Here is a 10,266-nt window from a genome sequence, read left to right on the forward strand (position 1 = left end):
TCACGGGGCGGTGTTTACAAACGGTTTCTTCAATCTAATATGAAAGACAAATGAAAATTGTGTTTTTAGAGAAGCTGTTCGCATATCTTTTGCAAGTTTTGATTACAATATTGCATCTCTTAATCGTATTTCTTTTCAAAATAGCCAGAGTCATCATAATTGTGAGTTACCAGAGATTGCTCTGTTAAAGGGAAGACATTATAAAAAAACATGAGATGTGTAGAGTATCCGCTGAAACGCATTGAACCGCCGTGGAACCTCTATAATTTTTAAGGCATTTAATTTTGCCAAGCCTCTAAATATCATCAGTACATACCAACATTGTTGTCCGTGCATTAATTTTAGCTGAATGTTGGAGTATGTATGATGTCTCAATTTAAACGAAGTGAATCTCTATTTTTGGGTGGGATTATGGGGAACCTAGGATGTATTAGAGGTAAGAAAATTGATTTTTCAAGTATAACAAGTTTTCTGTTAGGTATATCTTCTATTATTATTTGTACACAAAAATGTTTTTAAATTTCGATATATATTTTAGGACACACAATGTTGCAACTCCATATCATCTAAAAATTAGTGGTCAAATAGAGGTATATAATATGGAAATAAATACGGAGTAGGCAATTTTCTTTTTCATCCTTATACCTTACAAAAATGTTTCGAAAATTCGATATATATATTTTAGGGCGCACTCATTTTTCTTAAAAATGAAAGATTGAGTCACCCTTGTTGCATTTAATTTTAGTTCTTAGTTGCATATCTGAAAGTGTGTTTGGGATAATTTGAAAATATATATTTGAAAACAAAAATAATTTAATAATAAATTAAAACATTCAATATTACATAGATAATTATCAACATAAATTTAAAATTATATATAACTGAAAGTTCTAGACATGGCAATATATTGACAATATCCTTGGCGGACTTGCAATCTTTGCATCCACTTGAATCAAATCCCTTAATGCGTAATGGTAAATGTACACCACATGACCTTTAAATCTTTATCCGTTTTCAGTTCAAAATTGGTGAACTGTATCTTTCTTTCGCTGTCAAACGAAGGTAAATGATATTCGTGCTTGACAACTTTGATTTTTTGGATATCACAGGAGAGTATAGATCGACGAGAAATATATCCTCGCATATCCGAAATTGAAGTGAGGGTTTTGTCCCGGGGATTAGTAATTATTTGATTGTTGTATGTTTTGTAGAAAATATGGAATGAAAGACACCCTATTTATACAAATTTTGGGTCACTTTGGACTTAGAAAATTTATCTTGTCATCATGGATATTTTAAAAGATATAACTCCGGATAAGTCTTTTTTTTACAAAAGGGATGTTTAGGGAAATGCACATCCTTAAACTGTGTTGTTGTCTTTTTTTAATAGTGTCGAATTTATTCATATATGCATATCCAAAATCACTCTTACCCAGAACCACACCAAAAACTGTGTAAACAAAAAATATAACATAAAATTTTATAAACGGAAATAGTAAACATTTACACTATCATTACTGAATATATATTATTTATCATTACTGAATATATATTATTTATGTATTAAATTGTATCAAGATTACAAATTTAACGATAATACATTCAAAAGAAGTGTATCGATTATAATCTAAGATGTATTAAAAGATGCAACACCGCATAAATCTACTATTGATTTCTCCTTTGACTTTTTCTTATTTGATTCTTTTAATCTCGCTCAATTTGATGAAATCTTCCATCCTTTCTAAAAGTTGATATGACCAAGTTTCCGGCTCTTTTGTGAAATGTGTCGTCCACTCCAATGATGTACTTGGTATAGGACACTTTGGTTTCAAATAAACTTCAACAAAATGTAGCAACTTTTAAAATCATCCAATACACATGATGCGTCCGAATGGATCTTGAGGTAGGCCACTCCAAAGTAAAAAAAATATCTCCGAGAAATCATATCTTGGTTGATCAATGCATTACATGCATTTTCTATAAGATGATGTGTAGAACTCCTTGTGTGACATCAACTCTTTAAAAAGTTGTTGGCGGACGAGAAAATGATTTATTTCTCCTCTAACAAGAAAGCCGAATACGGCCTCATAACCACAATTATCATCACCCTTAACATTTACAATCCATTCAATGTGTTTGTTAATGTGAACACCCTTGAATTTTGTTTGTTTGTTTATATTTCGGAGTTGGAGAATCGGAAAAATGTGAGTCAACATGTTCAAAGTATGAAGGAGTCTCTTTAGTTGAATTGTCATCGTCGAAACTCACAAGCAACTCTCAAAGAAAATCAAAAGCTCACGCAAATCTTCACCATGCACAACTCAGAGAAACTCAAAAGCTCTTCACCCTCAACCTTTCTTCACTCTCAGAATCACACGCAAATCTCAAAAAATCTTCACTCCAATTCAGTTTCAGTTGCACTCATCGCAACAACCTTACAATGACGCACATCGTAACAACAAGGAACTGGAGAAGAAGAAGAACCTTCAACAAACAAAACAAATGTCAATCGAATTCAAAGAAAAAGTATGAACACAGAACAAGGAGAAGAAGAAAGATTACCGGAGCTGGCATCGAATCCGTTTCGATTTCGCTGGGCTTTGGATTCGACACGAATTCGTTCGAGATTTCACAGAGGTTAATCGGGATTCTTCGTAGATTCGTCATCTTCTTCGGCAACAGAGATCACGCATCAACAACAACGTCGGAGAACGTGAAGGCCTTCGTCTTAAGAAGCCATTCACAGATTCAGATCGAAACAACATCGGAGTGAATCTCGTTCTTTCCGGAGACAAGCAGTGACAGCGAAGGCGTGCGGTGGGAGTGCAAAGTATCTTGTTCTGTCTCCACTGTAAGTGCATTAGAATACACAATTTTTTTAATCGAATAAGGCATCGCTGCCATCGCCGTTTTGATATGGGGCAGTGGCTTGGAAGCCCAAATTTTAGAGTTTGTTTTAAGAGACTCGGGCCTTTGGCCCAAGCAAACTACACTCCTTATAGCCCCCATTTCACTGATTTTATCTCATAGGCATATTCTCATCTTTTGGGGCCTTTTTTTTTTTATAATTTAGAATGTAGTCGGAATTTAGGATTAGATTAGTCTAATTAGGAATATTGATTTAGAGATTAATTAGGGTTATTAGATTAATTAGGATTTTTCATCTTGATTAGTTTAATTAGTTTTGATTTTATAAATATTAATTTTGATCAGCTTTAATTGATTAGAATTAATTAGAGCTAAATCTTGAATTTGAATAGTTAATAGTTTTTTTGAAACGGTTAGGAATAGTATTTTGATTAGCAATTAATTTTGATAAGAGATTAATTAGCTTATTGTGTTTGTGAAATAAAAATAATTAGGTTAGATAATCTTTTAGAATGTTAGAATATTTAGAATTGTTGATTATTTCAATAATTTATTATTGTACATAGTTTAACTATTCATTTAAATCCCACTGATTAGCATTGACCAAAGATTGTTTTGGTAAACCAAATCCTTTATAATTGTGTTGTAATCTCCAAGCCTATTCAAGTGATCAAAAGACCCTTGATCACTTGATATGGCAAGTTCATTGTGCTCAAGCTATCGTGGATATGCTGAATCTCAGGAGCTCAAGACCTCATGGTTCAAACACAAGATCAAGACTTCAAAGTCAACATAGGTCAAACATAGCTAGCAAAGTGGACTACTTCACAAAGCATAACAAAGGTATCAATTTTTGACAAATGCGATTCAAATTGTAAGGCATCAGCCTTAAGTAACGCGGAATGGTTAGACAAAGTTTCTCCTACCCTTGTCTATAATGACCTTGCATACGGGGCGTAGGCCCTAGCTATTCAAAGCATTCACCCTCATTCATAGACTTTAGTGCAATTTGAGTCATGCAACTGACAAGTCTTCTTCAAGCAATCATCAATCATTCAACACTTCAATAGTGAAACATCATTGCACATCAATCCCCTTTAAGTATCAGACTGTCCTTCTGGATGTTCATACATTTTTCTTGGGATCATTATCTTGGGGTCACATACTCATTTCTGAATCATTTGCTTTATGCATTTCTTATCAGTTCAGACTATGACATACTTTGTTGCTTGCATACAAAATACATATTGTGGCAAATTCCTTCAGCTCATGGAGTTCAGACTCTGGCTTTATTCTTTGTCCATAAGGTGAAGACCTTGGCATGCTTACCACGTTGAGTTCAAACTCTGGTAACCTTTGATTATGCCCATACAGTTCAGACTGTGGCATCCTTATTCTCTACCTATAAGGTACAAACCTTGACATTCAACCCATGGACTACAAATTCTAGCTTTGTTTCCTGCCCACGAGGTGCAGACCTTGGTAACTTCTTTTAGCTTATGGAGTATAAACTCTGGCCTTGTTCCTTGCCTATAAGATACAGATCTTGACATCCTTGCCCCATTGAGTTCAGACTCTGGTCATCATGATTTTGTCTATACAATACAGACTTTGACATGTCGTGCTTCCTTACAGTTCAGACTTTGGCATTCACTCATCCAGCCCATTGAGTTCAGACTCTAGCTACCTCTTTCAGTGCCTTATAATTCAGACTTTAACATCATACTCTTTTGCCTTTATGGAGTTCATACTCTGGCATTCAGATCAATTCCTTTTCCTTGTATAGTTCAGGCGATGGCATGCTTATACATCTTGCCCATGGAGTTCAGACTCTGGCAACCTTTGACATTGTCTTGAAGTTCAGACTTTGGTACTATATTCCTTTTGCCCTTATTGAGTTCATACTCTGGGAATTTGTTCCTTGCCTTTGTATTAATTCATACTGTGACATTCATTTATCATGCCCTATGGAGTTCAGACTATGGCTATATCTCATTTGTCCTTGTGGTTGATCATCATCTTTGATTAGTACCACATTCCTGCTTGTTATGCAATTTTCCTTTCGGCAATTAATCTATCTCTCTTTGTTTTCAGCCGTAGTATTGTTGAACTACGATTGCTCTGATTTTCTCATTGCACAATGAGAATACGTAGGCACGAGGGTTCGAATCCTCTACGAGCATACTTATTTATTTTTCCTGCCTTAGAGCATCTCTCCATTCATCTCCATGATACATTCATATTCTACCTTCGCTCACTTCATGTGATATATCAGTTATCTTTGAGCCAAATAGACTACCTCTTTGAGCTCCACCTTGTGTCACTTTGTAAATCAATAGTTGTTTGGCTCATACCCAAACATTTAATTCCCTTTGTTTTTAGATACGTGGCAGACGCTTCCGGCTAGTCCACATATTGGTCAATGTCAATTTTACTCTTGGGGTTCATATTTCACCCCTTTTTGGAGTTCAAACAACATTATCCTTTGGTTCCGACCATACCTTTATCAGAATTCTTTTCATCTCTAACCACTAGTTTTATGAACTACGGAGTCTGAATTCCTCATTGCACTATGAGGATACGTATGCATGAGGGCCCCAATCCTCACCAAACACTTTATCTATTCTTTCTTTTTCCTTTATTCTTTCGCGACTAATCTTTAGATAACACTCATTCGAGCAACAATAATTAAAATGGTTCCCATGGAGTACCATGGATGTGAGGGGTGCTAAAACCTTCCCCTTGCATAACTGACTTCCTTACCCAACATATCTCTTTCCCCGGGTTTTATCGATGTTTTCCCTTTCCTCCGGGAATAAATAAAGTTCGATGACGACTCTACTGAATGTTCGAGCATGCGACATACGTTCAGGTATATTTCCGCTAGCTTCATTGTGTATACCAATTGTTTGTTCAAAAGCCTAATGCATATCTTTGTACATTTAAGCTTTTGTCATGTGAAAAACTTCTCTAGATTGTTCGAGTTCTTGATCTTTCAGTAGTGGTCATGGCCTTGGATTTGTGAAAACTTTTATGATGTGTGTTTACATTCTTGATTATTGTTGGTGGATCCCGATATTATGTTGTGTGTTTGCATTGTTGATGGATGACTGGTGTTTGTGATTAGGATGATAAATTTCAAATAATCAGTTGAAAAATCGCAGAGGCCTGAAGAGTATTTGCCATATAAGTTATCTAACAAATTTTGTTAACTATTTTTGTTGATCATTTGAGAAAAATACTAAATTGTGATCATACCAATTCATGACTCATCAGTAATAAGGAAACTACAATCATAGGAAATGTGATATTTTATGGGCAGATTTTTCTTGTTGGAGGGTGTTCTGTTCAGTTCTTTTTTTTCTTTTTTTGGATGCCTTGTTTGATCAATTTTATATATGTCTGATAAGTTAATTTTGATATCATATTAAGCATGTATTCCTCTTTTCCTTTAAATAATAACATCATCAAACTAATTGATAGAAATTTAATGTTTCTATTTTTGTGGTCGGGCATAAGAGCAACATTTGTTTTGCTCTTTAATTGTGTGTATAAATAATATGGTGCTACTCTCTCTCTCTCTCTCTCTCTCTCTCTCTCTCTCTCTCTATATATATATATATATATATATATATATATATATATATATATATATTAAAAAATTAAAAATATTTTTAATTTAAAAGTTAAATCTTGCTCATATTCTTTAATGTAGATATTTCAGAGGTAAATTTGAAGCATACCCACGTAAATAAAACGAGCGTGCATATGAACATGTGAATTTTCTTATTTTTCATAATCTTATTTATTTGATTTTTATTATCTCATTTTTTTTAATTTGTTGCATTTAATTAAATAAGTGGATAATAACTAAATATATATGTTCAAATATAGTCAAAAAGAAACTTGATCCAATACCAAGTGATCCATTTTAAACTCGATTAAACTGGTTCAACACAATTCAATTTCTTTTATCTTTCTGTACAAGCATAACATTAAAAACTATTTTCTTAGTCAAACATGAAAGAAGAAGATTCTTGGAGTCTTGCATTCCTTGAATCTTTGAATGAATGCTCTTGAGATACACGTCTTGAATTAGCCTTTCATTCACTCTTTCGCTTCAAAATTACATAATAACTTTGACAAAAGATGGACCATTAGAGTCTAGCATTCTGATGGAACCTTTGAATAATTTGTTGAAAATTTATTGTCCATCCAACAATTTCTTAAATACATCAAATGAAAAAGGTATTGTTGAAATCTAGCATTCCGGTAACAGCCTGAATAATTGGTCCCGAGGCTCACGTATTGTTCTTACCAAATATTTGTCATTCTCCTAAAATCATTCAACACAATTTTAACCTAACTTTCTCGCCCCCGTACGATTGAAACCATTTTCACAAAGAACATTGATTAATCTTTTCTAATGCATATAAAAACTATTGCTTAAGTCTCCTCCACGAGTATGCAAGCCAAAATTTAACCGTTAGAATGTGATATAAGCATTTGTTCATTAAAACACATTCAACCTATCAAATCTTTTTTCTCGCCCCCGTGCAATCTAAAACCTTTTCATAAAGAATATTGTTCAATCATTTCTAACGCGCATAACAAATTAGTGTTTAAGCCTCCGCCGAGTGTAGACAAGTCAATGTTTAGCCTTTAGAATGCGATCTAAACAGTTGTTCATTAAAAAATACCAACAAACCGTAGTCCCCCGAACTACGAATGCTCTGATTTCCTTATTTCACCTTAAGGATACGTAGGCACGAGATTGCAAGATCTTTGCAAACACACTAATAAAAAAACCTTCATTTTCCCCTTTTGAGGTTTCCATTCATTTCTCTTTTCAATCTTTTATTCACTCGAAGAAAACAAATAACATTAGCTAACATTCAAATCGCAAATTAAACTAAAAGGTTTCCATTGAGTACAACGGACGCGAGACGTGCTAATACATGGTTGCGACGATTATTATTCTATTATTCAAAGGTTTTATCGATATTTTCCTATTCCTTCATTGGGATAAATAAAATTCGATGGTGAATTTGTTCGATTAATTTTTCTACGACAATCGCAAGGAATCGTATTTTTGAGATGCGACAACGTGTAATTATTATTTATTTTTAAATTGTTTTTTATTTCACGTGTTTTTTTCTTTTTTGTTTTTTATTTTAACTCTGAAACTATAAAATCTAAGCATATCAAAAAGTTACATTCAATTTAAATTGAACCCACAACTTTTCTTTAATAAGGTAAGCCTCTTACCACTTGACTAAACTTATTCTTTTGTCAATATTTCTCATTTAAATTTATATATTACAAAACTATGTAAAATCATCTTTTATATATATATATATATATATATATATATATATATATATATATATATATATATATAAGATTTTCATAAAGAACACTATTCAATCTTTTCTGGCGCGCATAACAAACTAGTGATTAAGCCTCCGCCGAGAGTAGACAAACCAATGTTTAGCCTTTAGAATGCAATCTAAACAGTTGTTCATTAAACAACACCAAAAAACCGTAGTTCCTCTAACTACAAGTACCCTGATTTTCTTATTCACCATAAGAATACGTTGGCACGAGATTGAGAGATCTTGGCGAGCACCCTAATAAAAAATCTCCATTTCCTCCTTTTTTGATTTCCATTCATTTCTATTTTCAATCTTTTATTCACTCGAAGAAAACAAATAACATTAGCTAACATTCGCAAATTAAACTAAAAAATTCTCATTGAGTACACGAACGTGAAGGGTGTTAATACATTCCCCTTATGTAATGGACTATCGAACCTGAATATGGTTGCGACAATCATTATTCTATTTTTCAAAGGTTTTATCGATATTTTCCTATTCTTTCGTTGAGATAAATAAAGTTCGATGGCGACTCTGTTCGAATATTTTTTCTGCAACTATTGCGAGGAATCATATTTTTCGAGATGCGACAACGTGTAATTATTATTATTATTTTCAATTATTTTTTATTTTAAATGGTTTTTTATTTTTTATTTTTTATTTTTTATTTTAATTTTGAAACTATAAAATCTGAACATATCAAAAAGTTACATTAAATTTAAATTGAATCCACAACTTCCCCTCAATAAGGTAAGCCTCTTACTATTTAATCAAACATATTTTTTTTGTCAATGTTTCTCATTTAAATTTATATATTACAAAACTATGTAAAATCATATATATATATATATATATATATATATATATATATATATATATATATATATATATATATATATATATATATATATATATATATATATATATATATATATATATAACCTTTTCATAAACAACAATATTCATTCCTTTCTAACGCGCATAACAAACTAGCGTTTAAGCCTCCGCCGAGAGTAGACAAACCAATGTTTAGCCTTTAGAATATGATGTAAACAATTGTTCATTAAAAAACACCAACAAACCGTAGTTCTCCGAACTACGAATGCTCTGATTTCCTTATTGACCCAGAAGGATACGTAGGCACGAGATTGCGATATCTTGGCGAGCACGCTAATAAAAAACCTCAATTTTCCTCTTTTGAGGTTTCTATTCGTTTCTCTTTTCAATCTTTTATTCGCTTGAAGGAAACAAATAACATTACTAACATTTAAATCGCAAATTTAACTAAAAGTTTCTCATTGAGTACAACGGACGTGAGGGTTGATAATTCATTCCCCTTGCGTAATCGACTCTCGAACCCGAATATGGTTGCGACAATCATTATTCTATTTTTCAAAGGTTTTATCGATATTTTTCTATTCCTTCATTGGGATAAATAAAGTTCGGTGGCGACTATGTTCAATTAATTTTTCTGCGACCATCGCAGGGGATCATATTTTTCGAGATGCGACAACGTGTAATTATTATTTAGTTTTTTCAATTATTTTTTATTTCACATGATTTTTCTTTTTCTTTTTTATTTTAAGTTTGAAACTATAAAATTTGAACATATCAAAAAGTTACATTCAATTTAAATTGAACCCACGACTTCTCCTCAATAAGGTAAGCCTTTTACCACTTGACCAAACTTATTCTTTTTCAATGTTTCTCATTTAAATTTATATATTACAAAACTATGTAAAATTATCTTTATATATATATATATATATATATATATATATATATATATATATATATATATATAAAAGATAATTTTACATAGTTTTGTAATTTATAAATTTAAATGAGAAACATTGAAAAAGAATAAGTTTGGTCAAGTGGTAAAAGACTTACCTTATTGAGGAGAAGTCGTGGGTTCAATTTAAATTGAATGTAACTTTTTGATATGTTCAAATTTTATAGTTTCAAACTTAAAATAAAAAAGAAAAAGAAAAATCACGTGAAATAAAAAATAATTGAAAAA

At 32.1% G+C, this 10,266-nt stretch overlaps 1 long non-coding RNA gene across 1 annotated transcript; it reads right to left on the reverse strand.

Moving 5' to 3' along the window:
• Positions 1-1,514: 1,514 nt before the first annotated feature.
• LOC127126001 (uncharacterized) lies at positions 1,515-2,955 on the reverse strand. Its single transcript, XR_007804868.1, has 2 exons — positions 2,563-2,955; positions 1,515-2,484 (listed from the first exon to the last, which is right to left on the reverse strand). It is a non-coding gene; the product is annotated as an uncharacterized LOC127126001 (long non-coding RNA).
• Positions 2,956-10,266: the final 7,311 nt, after the last annotated feature.

The sequence above is a fragment of the Lathyrus oleraceus genome, chromosome 3, assembly GCF_024323335.1.
Source record: "Lathyrus oleraceus cultivar Zhongwan6 chromosome 3, CAAS_Psat_ZW6_1.0, whole genome shotgun sequence".
In the NCBI taxonomy this organism is placed as follows: domain Eukaryota; kingdom Viridiplantae; phylum Streptophyta; class Magnoliopsida; order Fabales; family Fabaceae; genus Lathyrus; species Lathyrus oleraceus.